This window comes from Triticum dicoccoides, chromosome 3A (genome assembly GCF_002162155.2).
Source record: "Triticum dicoccoides isolate Atlit2015 ecotype Zavitan chromosome 3A, WEW_v2.0, whole genome shotgun sequence".
NCBI lineage: Eukaryota > Viridiplantae > Streptophyta > Magnoliopsida > Poales > Poaceae > Triticum > Triticum dicoccoides.
Genome location: NC_041384.1, coordinates 552,187,975 through 552,200,470, shown reverse-complemented (window position 1 = coordinate 552,200,470; position 12,496 = coordinate 552,187,975).

The following is a 12,496-nucleotide window of genomic DNA, read 5'->3' as shown; positions in this document are numbered from 1 at the left end:
CGGCATAATCTTGATGTGATGCACATCGAGAAAAATATATGTGACAGCATTATCGGCACACTTCTTAATATTGAAGGTAAGACAAAAGATACCTTAAAATCTAGGATTGATTTGACACACCTGGGTATCAGAAAGGATTTGCAGGTGCAAGATGAAGGTAAACCACGGGATATGGCACCAGCTGTGTACATCTTGGACAAGGTAAAAAGAAAAGAATTCTGCAAGGTCCTGTCACGTGTAAGATTCCCACATGGATTTGCTTCTAACCCTGAAAGGAGAGTCAGTGCAGATGGAAACAATGTACAAGGGTTGAAAACTCATGACTGCCACGTCTTGCTTCAAAGGGTTTTACCTATTGTCCTTAGAGGATTGGGCCGCCCTGACTTATACAGAGCAGTTGCAGAGTTGGGACAATTCTTCAGGGAACTCTGCAGTAGGAATATCAGGATAGATGCTTTGGAGCGTCTTAGAGACAAGATACCAACTATCCTATGTGACCTTGAGAAGATATATCCTCCAGCCTTCTTTGATGTGATGGTGCATTTGGTTGTTCATCTACCTGATGAGGCACTACTTAGAGGTCCAGTACAGTATGGCTGGATGTACCCTATTGAAAGGCGGCTAGGCACTTTGAAGGGCTATGTTAGGAACAGAGCTAGACCTGAGGGTTCCATTGCAGAGGCCTACATTGCTATAGAAGCATTGACATTTTGCTCAAAATACATTGAAACAACTGATCAGCTTAGTAAAGAGGTGGGTGAAGACAATCCCGGGCTCAATGTTTTCGATTATTCTGTTCGAGTTACAGGGAAGAGTCGACAAGAGGACAAACCTAAAGATTTGGACAAAATGGTTTGGTATGTGTTGAATAACTGTCCTGAGATACTACCTTATATCAAGTAAGTGCAGTACTGTAGCTTATACATCGTAATCTACTAAACTTGCAGCACATTCTTATATATTTAGATGTTTGACACGATCACTATGTTGTGTAGCATCTACAAAGAGGAGTTACTGCCGCAAAATCCAAGAAACATTGACAAACTGGTTATGGCAGGATTTGCGAAATGGTTCAAGAACCATGTAAGCTTTGGAAGTGCACTGTCAGTTTTTTTAATATATTGAGTACATAAGATGATCAGCTTGTCTATTTTCTAACCATAGGTTAAGAAGATGCGGGAGGATGGGCAGGCAGTTGATGATGCCCTTTACTCACTAGCAATGGGTCCTGATACTCGGGTAAGACATTATGAATCTTGCGTTGTTGGAGATGTGCGCTACAACACCCTTGCACGAGACGAAGGAAGGAAGACACAAAACAGTGCCATCATGAGCACGGATACGTATGACAAAGAGAAAACTGAAATGTATGCTAACATAATAGACATTGTTCAGTTGCAGTATATCTCCAGTTTCGAGGATCATCGGTGTGTGGTTCTATTGTGCTGTCGTTGGTATAACCTGTTTTCCAGGATCGCAAAACCCAGAGCTGATGATTATTTCAAATACATCAATGTCAAGGCGGTGTACCAGACCAACGAGCCTTTTATTTTGGCAAATCAAGCAACACAGATATTTTTCTTGGAAGACACATTTGCACGTAGCGATGACTGGAGAGTATTGCAAAGGTTTGAGCATAGGAATTCGTTTAATGAAGTTGCACAACAAGATGATGCTTACACTGCTCCTGATGTACAAGATAACACAGATGTTCCTAATATCTTTGAAAACGATCACATCAATGACGTCGGCGAAAAGATTGCCTGTCGTGCTGTGGACATACAAGAGTTGATCAAGAAGAAACCAATGTTCGAGGACGTTGAGGATGAAGAAGAAGATGACACCGTGGGGAATTACGATTCAGACTGATACACATGGCGAAGATGTTGACGCTGCTGCTGCGGATGATGATTACATTGCTTTTGTCGTATTTGCCTGTCAGAAGACGTTTTTTATCTACTATGTGAAATTGTGTTTGCTATGACAACTGAAACCTGATGAACATGTTGTTTAGTATTTTGTTGTGAGAACATCACTTGTTATGTATGCTGATTTGTGTTTGGTGATTGTATGACAACTAAAACATGATGATATTGTTGTTTAGTTGTACTCATATTTGGCTGTGAAACTTGAATTTGATGACATAGTTTGTTGTTGGACTGCAATTTGCTCGACGTCTTCGAATGAGAACAAAGCTGACCCAACAGGGCCTCTGCTATTTATTTATTTATATGAGCAAAAGGGGATACCCCCTGATTTTCGTTAATAGAAATCATTAGATGTTCACAACACTACGCCCAGCCTGCTACACAGGTTTCATTCATTACTAGTTTCAGCAAAGTGCTCATGTCGTAGCCACTGAATACATCACGAGTGCTACATACACTGCAGATAAAGAGACAATCATCCTACAAAGCACATCGATTTTGCCCATTATCTTCACAAGCTCTTTCATCTCCTCATTGCTGTCAAGGCCGTTCAGCAGCTGTTGCTTGTCCATGATCAGAGGAACTGCATCTTTAACCTTCTGCTCTGCATCTTCCTCTTCTGCCGTTCCTTCAGTTACTTGTCCAACACCCCAACCTGCTGGTATTGGGATTCCTCGGCTAACCAAATAATCAGCGTAGTTGCATTCCCCCACATCAGCAACTCCCCAGAAATACAAATCACACGAATCTTCCCTTTTCTGCATGAATCAAATTGGAAGATCATCAACCAAACTATTAAAAAAATCAGTAACTGAAAGCAATAGAACAACACTTAAACATATTATTACCCCATGATTTGGGCATTTGTAGAAGACTCGGCCAGGGTTGCGGATTGTGGTTGAGACGCGGCGGATGACTCTGCGTGATTTGCGGCAGTGGCACCACACCAACGACAGCGGGTTGCGATGAGCAATCGGATGCGGTGCGCGTGTCGGCGGGGGTGTGATGAGACCCACAGATGATGGTACGGGTGGCGACTTGGCGCATATCTGGCTGTTGCCTGCTGAAGAGCAGGTGGACGAGCAGCCAGCGGACATGGTTGCTGCGGCCAGAGCTTCTGATGCTAGGCAGAGTAAGTAGAGAAGAGGAGAAGCGAACGTAGGATATGTCAGTTTCATTACTTGCAGAGTAGCATACCACCATATATAGTCATAGTCTAGGTTTGAATTCGAACCAGCTATAGGAGCATGTCTTTCTTTTTTCTAAAACGCGGCAACGTCTCTTTACTGGTACACTAGCCTGTTCTGTACACCGTCCTAAGTCTTTGATTTTTTTCTATATATAAAAAAGTATGCTACTTGGTGTCCGCTTAGTCAACAAACGATTGTGCCAACCTTGACCGTTGGATTGACATTCAACGTCTGTCGCGTTTCTTCAGTCTTCCTCGAGCCACCAAAGCCAAACCAGCGCTGGTGGGACCGCCTGCTCCCGCCTCCCACGGCTGGCTGTGATCTTCCCCGGCTCTTATTCGTTCCCGTCTGAGGCCTCACCATCATCCTCCACCTTGGTTCGCTAGCCGCGGCGCCGCCCTCCGGTGTTGTCAACATGGTCAACAACCGAGAGAAATAAGGAGATGACTATACATGGTGAGGATGACAGTAGGGACCCAGCAGCGCGCGTAGTAATTTTGTTTTTTCGGGACGGAGAAGGGTATCAACTGGGTTGTGCGGGACTCGTGGCCCGATAGCCCAGGCTTTTATTTCAATGTTTAGCACATGACCAACCCAATTTGTTTTTTTCCTTTCTGAAAATGGCTAGCCAGCTATTTTGTTTTTTGCAGAATAACCAACGTAGGCCTACTTGCTTTTCTACGCCCTGTTGGGCCGGAAATCTTTCAAGACAAGGAGGGATGCATTTTGCCCAAAAAAATGGACTATAAGTAATAAGAGATGGGCTATAAGTAATAATAAATGGGCTGTAAAATGAAAAAATACAACAAACAGGCAATTAGTTCTAAAATACTGTTCTCTTTCGGATTTTGATATTTTAAATTTCATTGTTTTTGTGCGGGTAAAATTTCATTGAATTTAAATTAAGGTATATTTAGATTTAAAATTAATTTGAATCTGGCTAGAAATTTTGGGTTGTATGTTGTTCGGGAAAGATTTGGAGGCTGACTTGTGGGTCTACTAGGTTGACATGTACTTTGGCTTTGTCAACTTAGTCCACAAACGATTCTAGCAGCAGTGACCGTTGGATGTTAATCCAATAGCCATGCTTCTTCTTCAATATCTGATCTTCTTGCTCCAGCCGCCCAAACCAGCTCCGGTGGGACTGCCTGCTCCCGCTTCCCATGGCCGGTTGTGCTGCCGCACAGGCCGCACCGCCCCACCCTACTTCATTGCTGGCCAGGCCATTCCTCTACTCACCCACACCTCCTATTATTTTTCGGCGACAGCAGCCGGACCAGTAAACCCTCGTACTCCCCACCGCGTGGGCAACCATTGCCGAGTCTTCCCCGACTCCGTGTCGTTCCCTTCCTAGGCCTCGCCGTCGTCCACTGCCATGGTGCTCTCGGCGCGGCCTGGTCAACATGGTCAATGAATGACATCCATCAGCCGTGGACTGTACGCGCAAAATAATGATTCCTCCACCTGACAGCTGGGACCCACCGGAAGGGCCTCTGTATTTCACGAAAAAAATGTTCCCCCGCTGACATGTCGGACCCACCAGCTATATCTTCGCACGCAAGGAAGTGCCTCCTTATTACGCACACAAAAATGAATACCCCCCTGCTAGCTAGGACCCACCATTGTGGGAGGCTGACTTATGGGCCTACTAAGTTGACGGGGACGGAGGGCTTTGTCAACTTAGTCAATATGAACGATTCTAGCTCCAGTGATCATACGATGTCCATCCAACGACGTAGTGCTTCTTCAACCTCTGGTCTTCTTGCTCCAGCCGCCCAAAGCAGCGCCGATCGTGCCGCATGCTCCTGCCTCCCGTGGCCGGCTGTGCTGCCGCAGAGGCCTCACCGCCCCCTACTATTCCCACCGCTGGCCAGGCCCTGCGGCGATGGCAGCCTCACACCGCAGCCGAACCAGTGAACCCTCGTACTCCTCTCTGCGCGGGCTTCAACTGCCACGTCTTCCCCGGCTCTGCGTCGTCCCCTTCCTAGGCCTCACCGTCGTCCACCGCCGTGGTGCTCTCCACGCGGCGTTGTCAACGTGGTCAAGGAACGACTTCCATCGAAAGAGTACTGTACGTGGAGAGGCTGACAGCTGGGTCCACGGCCACAGCCCAGTTTTTTTGTGATTTGCCAAGTAAGTCGCTTTGTCAGGCCTGTTGGGCTGCAAATCTTTCAAGATGAGGAGAGCTTTCATTCGGCTGGCCGAGAAAATGGCCCATCAGTAATGAGAAATGGGCTGTACATTTTTAAAACATATCAAACCAGCAATTAGTTTCAAATATCTTTTTTTCGTTTCGAGATTTTAAATTACATTAATTTTTATGCGTGGAGAATTTGTTGGATTTTATATTGATATACATTTATTTTTAAAATCAATTTGAATGTGAGTCGAAATTCTGGGATTAAATACAGTTCGGACCGCACCGAAATATGCAAAATTTCGTATAATTTTTTAACCGTGGCCATAATATGGGCTGTAATGCTAACAAAAAGAATATGGGCTCCAAAAAAACCTTAAGAATTAGCAAATGGGCTGTAAATTATTAGAAATAATGGCAGATGGGCTATATGCTGTTTTCCACAGATTTGAGGCTTTCCTAAAATAAGGTTGACGCACAAGCAGTGACTGTTGGATGTCCCTCGAACGGCCGTCGTGCTTCTTCAATCTCTGCTCTTCCTGCTCCAACCGCTCAAACAAGCGCCGGTGGGACTGCCTGCTCCCTCCTCCCCGTGGCCAGCTGTGCTGCCGTGCAGGCCTCACCGCCCCACCGTACTCCCATCGCTGGCCTAGCCATCCCTCTACTCACCCACACCTGCTGTTATTCTCCGGCGACGGCAGACGAACCAGTAAACCCTCGTACAATCGTACTCCCCTTCACGTGGGAAACAACTGCCGAGTCTTCCATGCCTTCGTGTCGTTCCCTTCCTAGGCCTCGCCATCGTCCACTGCCCTGGTGCACTCGGTGCGGCCTGGTCAACGTGGTCAATGACCGACATGCATCTGAAGTGGACTGTACGTGGAGAGGCCGACGGCTGGGTCCATGGCCACACGCAAGGAAATTCCTCCTTATTACGCGCAAAAATAATTATTCCTCCACCTGACATCAGGGACCCACCGAAAGGGCCTCTGTATTTCACGAAAAAAAACATTACCGCCACTAATAGCTCGGACCCACCAGCTATATCTTCGCACGCAAGGAAGTGCCTCCTTATTATGCACAAAAAAATGAATACTCCCCATGTTAGCTGGGACCCAGTATAGTGGAAGGATGACTTGTGGGCCTACTAAGTTGATGGGGATGGAGGGGTTTGTCAACTTAGTCAATATGCACGATTCTAGCTCCAGTGACCGTACGATGTCCATCCAACGGCTGTAGTGCTTCTTCAACCTCTGGTCTTCTTGCTCCAGCCGCCCAAACCAGCGTCGGTTGTGCCTCGTGCTCCTGCCTGCCATGGCCGCTGATGAAGCTATGTACCTAGGGTAGGGTCACGGACCTGTCCTAACTGCCCTACCCAAGGACACCTCTAGAATAAATCACCTTTCAATCGACTTGGAGGTGTTCCACTCGACAGACTCGAAGACATTCGACCAAGAAGCAATTACTCGACCAAGATCCAACCACTCGACGGCCAGGAGACCTAAAGTCACTCTGCACGCTAACGGTCGGTCATTAAATAGCTTTTATGGTCATCATAGCACTTTATTACTAGCGTTATCAGTAACGCCCTACCTTAATGTACATTGAACCCTCCGTAACGTGGGCTGGCCGGGTTCCTGGCGCACTCTATATAAGCCACCCCCCTCCTCCGAGACAAGGGTTCGCACCTCTGTAACTCACACACACATAATCCAGTCGACCGCCTCTGGGCTCCGAGACATAGGGCTTTTACTTATTCTGAGAAGGGCCTGAACTCGTAAACCTTGCGTCCTTACAACCTCTCCATAGCTAAGACCTCGCCTCTCCATACTTACCCCCCTACATTACTGTCAGACTTAGAACCACGACAGTTGGCGCCCACCGTGGGGCAGGTGTTTTAGCGTTTTGTTGGAGGAGTTGCGATCTTTTCTAACCCGAATCATCATGGTTTTGGACGGAGTTTTGGTGGAGGGCCGCGAGATCCGTCTCGGCGCGCTCACGTTCATCGCCGACGACTCCGCCTGGCTTCAGGAGGCTCCACTCGATGTGGACGCGCTCCCTGTCCGCGGGGCAACGCACTTTAGCGCGTGCATCCGCGGCGTTCTCCTGCGGCAACCGTCGACCCCCTACCAGTCGGCTCCTGTGTTGTCCTCCCTCCCCGCTTCCCGCTGGTGCAAGCGCTCCGGTCGGTCGAGGCTTCGGCGGTGGGTGAGACACGTGGTGGCCGGTCAGTCGGCCACCCCTCAAGTCGCGGCGATCGAGCCCGACGAATCCCTCTACGGCCTGTTCGACCTGTCGACTGGCTCCGAAGAGACTGCATCCGAGTGCGCAGCAGCGATCCGGCGGCGGAGGTTCTGATGGTCGATGGACCGCCCAGTCCCCCTGATTTTACCCACACCGATGGAGGCGCAGGAGGGGGCAACCCGTCGCGTCCCCATGAGGAGTATCTTCCCGAGCCTCTCACGTCGCTGCAGAGAGAAGAACTTCGCCGCCGGAACATGGATGCATTGCACACTCCTATCGTTGGAGAAACCCCCGAGGCTCGTGCCTTGGAGGACGCGCGCCTGGCAAACTTGGCCGAGCGCACTCGACTGGAGAACCTCCAGCGAGCACCCGACGAGCGTGCGCGACAACGGTTTCCCGAATCCAGTCGACGTCAGCTCTTCCCGCCCCCGCAGGTATATCAGACTCCGATTCAGAATTTAGCAGCTGCGGCCCGTATAGCGGAGTCGGTTCAGCCTTCCCAGTCGGAGGCTGGCAGAGGCTTGCTGCAGATCAGAGCGTTACTCCGGGCAGCAGGAGATCAGAATTCCACTGTTTCTCAGTCGCGGAACAGAATTCATAGCATACCCGTTGCCGCGGACACAGTCTAGTCGGCTCACAGCCCGGGATCTCCCCCGAGGCGTGAGGGACGTGGAGACCGGCGTGACCAGTATGGGAACCATGAGCAGTATGATCACCGAGTCGATCGTGACGGTCGACGTCGAGTGCCCACGCCTCCCCTGAGGAGCGGGTCGTATGTGCCTCGCCAGCAGGATGACAGGCGCCCTCATAGTGGTGGGCGAAGGATTCCAGTCGACCCCAGAGGGCCAGGCTTTGACTCGAGATCCATCCTCGTCCAGGGTCTGGTCGACAGGAACAGGGCTCACCGAGAAGGCCATGACAGAGATGCGCCTGCCAGCAGCAGAGTACATGTTTTGGGGCCAGAGTGCTTTAGTAGAGCCATCAGGGCTGCTGTGATTCCTCTCAATTTCAGGTTGGCGACTGGAGTCAGTAAGTTCACTGGCGAGTCCAAGCCTGATACTTGGCTTGAGGACTACCGAGTGGCCGTCCAGATTGGCGGCGGCAATGATGAAGTGGCCATGAAGCACCTGCCTCTCATGTTGGAGGGCTCGGCCAGAGCATGGCTAAACCAGTTAGCGCCTAGCAGCATTTACACTTGGGAAGATCTCTCCCGAGTGTTCGTCACCACATTTGAGGGCACATGCAAGCGACCAGCAGGACTGACGGAATTGCGGTCTTGTGTGCAAAAGCCGAATGAAACTTTGAGGGATTACATCCAGAGATGGATCACGTTACATCACTCCGTGGAGAATGTGCCTGACCACCAAGCAGTTTGTGCCTTCAAGGAAGGCGTCCAGTACAGAGAGCTGAATTTGAAATTCGGTCGAACCGGAGATATGCCCCTGAATCGGATGATGGAGATTGCCACCAAGTACGCTAATGGTGAAGATGAGGATCGACTCGGGAGTGGCAAGCTCAAGTCAGTCGCCCAAGAAACCGGAGGCAATTCCAATCGGAAACAGAAGCGGAAAGCCGAGCCAGTGGCTCCCGGGGAAGCCTTAGCTTTGGCCCAAGGAAAGTCTAAAGGGAAACCTAAAGGGCTTTGGAATCCCAAAAAGGTTAAATACCAGGAGGGGAATGATGTGTTGGACTTACCATGTCTCATCCACACAAAGAAAGATGAAGAGGGTAATTTCATTTACCCGAAACATACCACTCGGCAGTGTCGACTCTTGATCCAGCAGTTCCAGGGCAAGCAACCCAAGGGTAAGGAAAAGGAGTCAGACAAGGTCGAGGACAAAGAGGACAGTGATGACGGATACCCTCAAGTCAATTCCACCCTGATGATTTTTGCTGATGTTGAGAGCAAAAGTCGACTGAAAGTTATTAACCGAGAGGTAAATATGGTCGCTCCGGCGACACCTAGTTACCTAAAATGGTCTCAGACTGCCATAACATTCGACCAGTCCGACCACCCAATACACATCGCCACCCCTGGGAGGCAAGCTTTGGTGGTCGACCCAGTTGTTGAAGGCACTCGACTGACCAAAGTCCTGATGGATGGCGGCAGTGGTTTGAACATATTATACGCTGAGACATTGAAAGGGATGGGCATTCCGATATCCAGACTCAGTGCCAGCAACATGAGTTTCCATGGAGTCATTCCTGGGAAGAAGGCTGAATCACTCGGCCAGATTGCTCTTGATGTGGTTTTCGGTGATTCCAAGAATTACCGCAAAGAAAAGTTGACATTTGAAGTTGTGGACTTCCAGAGTGCCTATCACGCTATTCTGGGCAGGTCGGCTTATGCACGCTTCATGGCCCGACCATGTTACGTGTATCTCAAATTGAAGATGCCTGGCCCCAAAGGTGTGATCACCATTACGGGCAATCGGAAGAAAACGGAAGAATGTTTTCAGAAAGGTTTGAGGATCGCTGACGCGCAGATGGCAGTGGTGGAGTTGCAGGAATACCAGAAGACTGCAGACCCGAGTGATCTATTGCGAGGCAAGAAGCCCGCTATAGAGTCAGCTTTCCAGTCGACTAGCGATACGAAGACAGCTCACATCCACCCGACCGACCCCAGCGCCGCTCCGACTCATATCTCGACAACACTCGACTCCAAATAGGAAGAAGCGCTCATCCAATTCCTCCGTGAGAACTGGGACACTTTCGCATGGAAGCCTTCTGACATGCCAGGTGTTCCCAGGGAGCTGGCTGAGCATCGCCTGAGAGTCGACTCAAAAGTAAAACCTGTCAAGGAACATCTCCGACGGTCCGCCGTCCAAAAGAGAAAGGCTATTAGCGAGGAAGTGGCTCGGCTCTTAGCAGCGGAGTTCATCCGAGAAATCTACCACTTCGAGTGGCTCGCCAATGTTGTCATGGTCCCCAAGAAGGACAAGTCACTTCGCATGTGCATTGATTTTAAACATATCAATCGGGCCTGCCCGAAAGATCATTTTCCTCTCCCCCGCATCGACCAGATAGTCGACTCGAGCGCGGGATGTGAGTGACTGTCTTTCTTGGATGCCTATTCCGGGTACCATTAGATCCGTCTGTATGGACCTGACGAGATCAAGACAGCTTTCATCACTCCATTCGGGTGCTTCTGTTATGTTACCATGCCATTCGGCCTCAAGAATGCCGGAGCTACATTCATGAGGATGATTCAGAAGTGTTTACTCACTCAAATCAGTCGAAACGTAGAAGCATACATGGATGATATCGTAGTCAATTCACGGAAGGGTTCTGACCTGCTGACTGACCTTGCCGAAACCTTTGCCAACCTCAGGAAGTATGATATCAAGCTTAATCCATCAAAGTGCACATTCGGAGTCCCTGGCGGAAAGTTACTCGGTTTTCTTGCTTTCGAACGGGGAATCGACGCCAATCCAGAAAAAGTTGGCACTATACTCCGAATGAAAAGCCCTGTGCGAGTGCACAACGTCCAGAAGCTTACTGGTTGCTTGGCCGCCCTAAGTCGATTCATATCTCGTCTCGGTGAAAAGGCATTGCCTCTTTATCGATTGATGAAGAAGTCCAACAAGTTCGAGTGGACTCCTGAAGCTGATGCAGCATTTGCAGAGCTCAAAGCTCTGCTCTCCACCCAGCCGGTGCTTGATGCCCCAATCAGCAAGGAGCCTTTGCTGCTTTACATTGCAGCCACAAGACAAGTTGTAAGTACGGTACTTACGGTCGAGCGGGAAGAGGAAGGGAAAACCTTCAAAGTTCAGCACCCAGTATATTATATTTCTGAAGTCTTGACCCCGTTAAAGCAAAGATATCCTCACTATCAGAAGCTTGTATATGGGATTTATATGACCACCAAGAAAGTTGCTCACTACTTCTCTGATCATTCCATTACAGTCGTCAGCGATGCTCCATTGCCAGAGATCCTGCATAACAGGGATGCAACCGGTCGAGTGGCAAAATGGGCGATCGAACTCCTTCCCCTAGATATCAAGTTTGAGGCAAAGAAAGCTATCAAGTCCCAGGCAATCGCGGATTTCGTCGCCGAGTGGATTGAACAACAACTGCCGACTCAGGTTCGCTCGGAGCATTGGACCATGTTCTTTGATGGTTCCAAGTTGCTAAATGGTTCCGGCGCCGGAGTGGTGTTGATCTCCCCCAGAGGAGATAAACTCAGATATGTTCTTCAAATCCACTTTGATTCCTCTAACAACGAGGCAGAATACGAAGCACTTTTATATGGGTTGCGCATGGCCATTTCACTCGGCGTCCGTCGCCTCGTGGTCTATGGCGACTCAGATTTGGTGGTCAATCAAGTGATGAAGGAATGGGACATCAGAAGTCCAGCCATGACTGGTTATTGCAATGCAGTGAGAAAGCTGGAGAAGAAATTCAAGGGGTTAGAGCTTCACCACATACCCTGACTAAAAAATCAAGCAGCTGATGATCTGGCAAAAATAGGTTCCAAAAGAGAAGCCATTCCCAGCAATGTGTTTCTAGAACATATCCACACACCATCAGTCCAGGAGGATCCCTTCGCTGAAGAGGCCCCACAGCCAAAAAGTGCCACGGATCAGAGTGAAGTTGAAGTTCCAGCTGTGGTCGACCTGGTCATGGAAGTCTTGGTTATCACTCCCGTCTGGATAGAACCGTACATCGCGTACATCCTAAGGAAAGAACTCCCAGAAGACGAAGAAGAGGCTCGACAGATCGTCCGTCGATCCAAGGCCTTTACAGTCATAAAGGGACAGTTATATAGAGAAAGCGCGACTGGGGTCGGCCAGAAGTGTGTTACACCAGAAGAAGGTCAGATGATCCTTAACGATATCCACTCGGGGACCTGTGGTCATCATGCGTCCTCTCAGACCATTGTGGCTAAAGCATACCGAGCGGGGTTCTACTGGCCAAGAGCCAATGAGATGGCGAAAGAGATAGTCGACAAATGTGAAGGATGTCAGTATTACTCCAATATGCCGCACAAGCCCGCG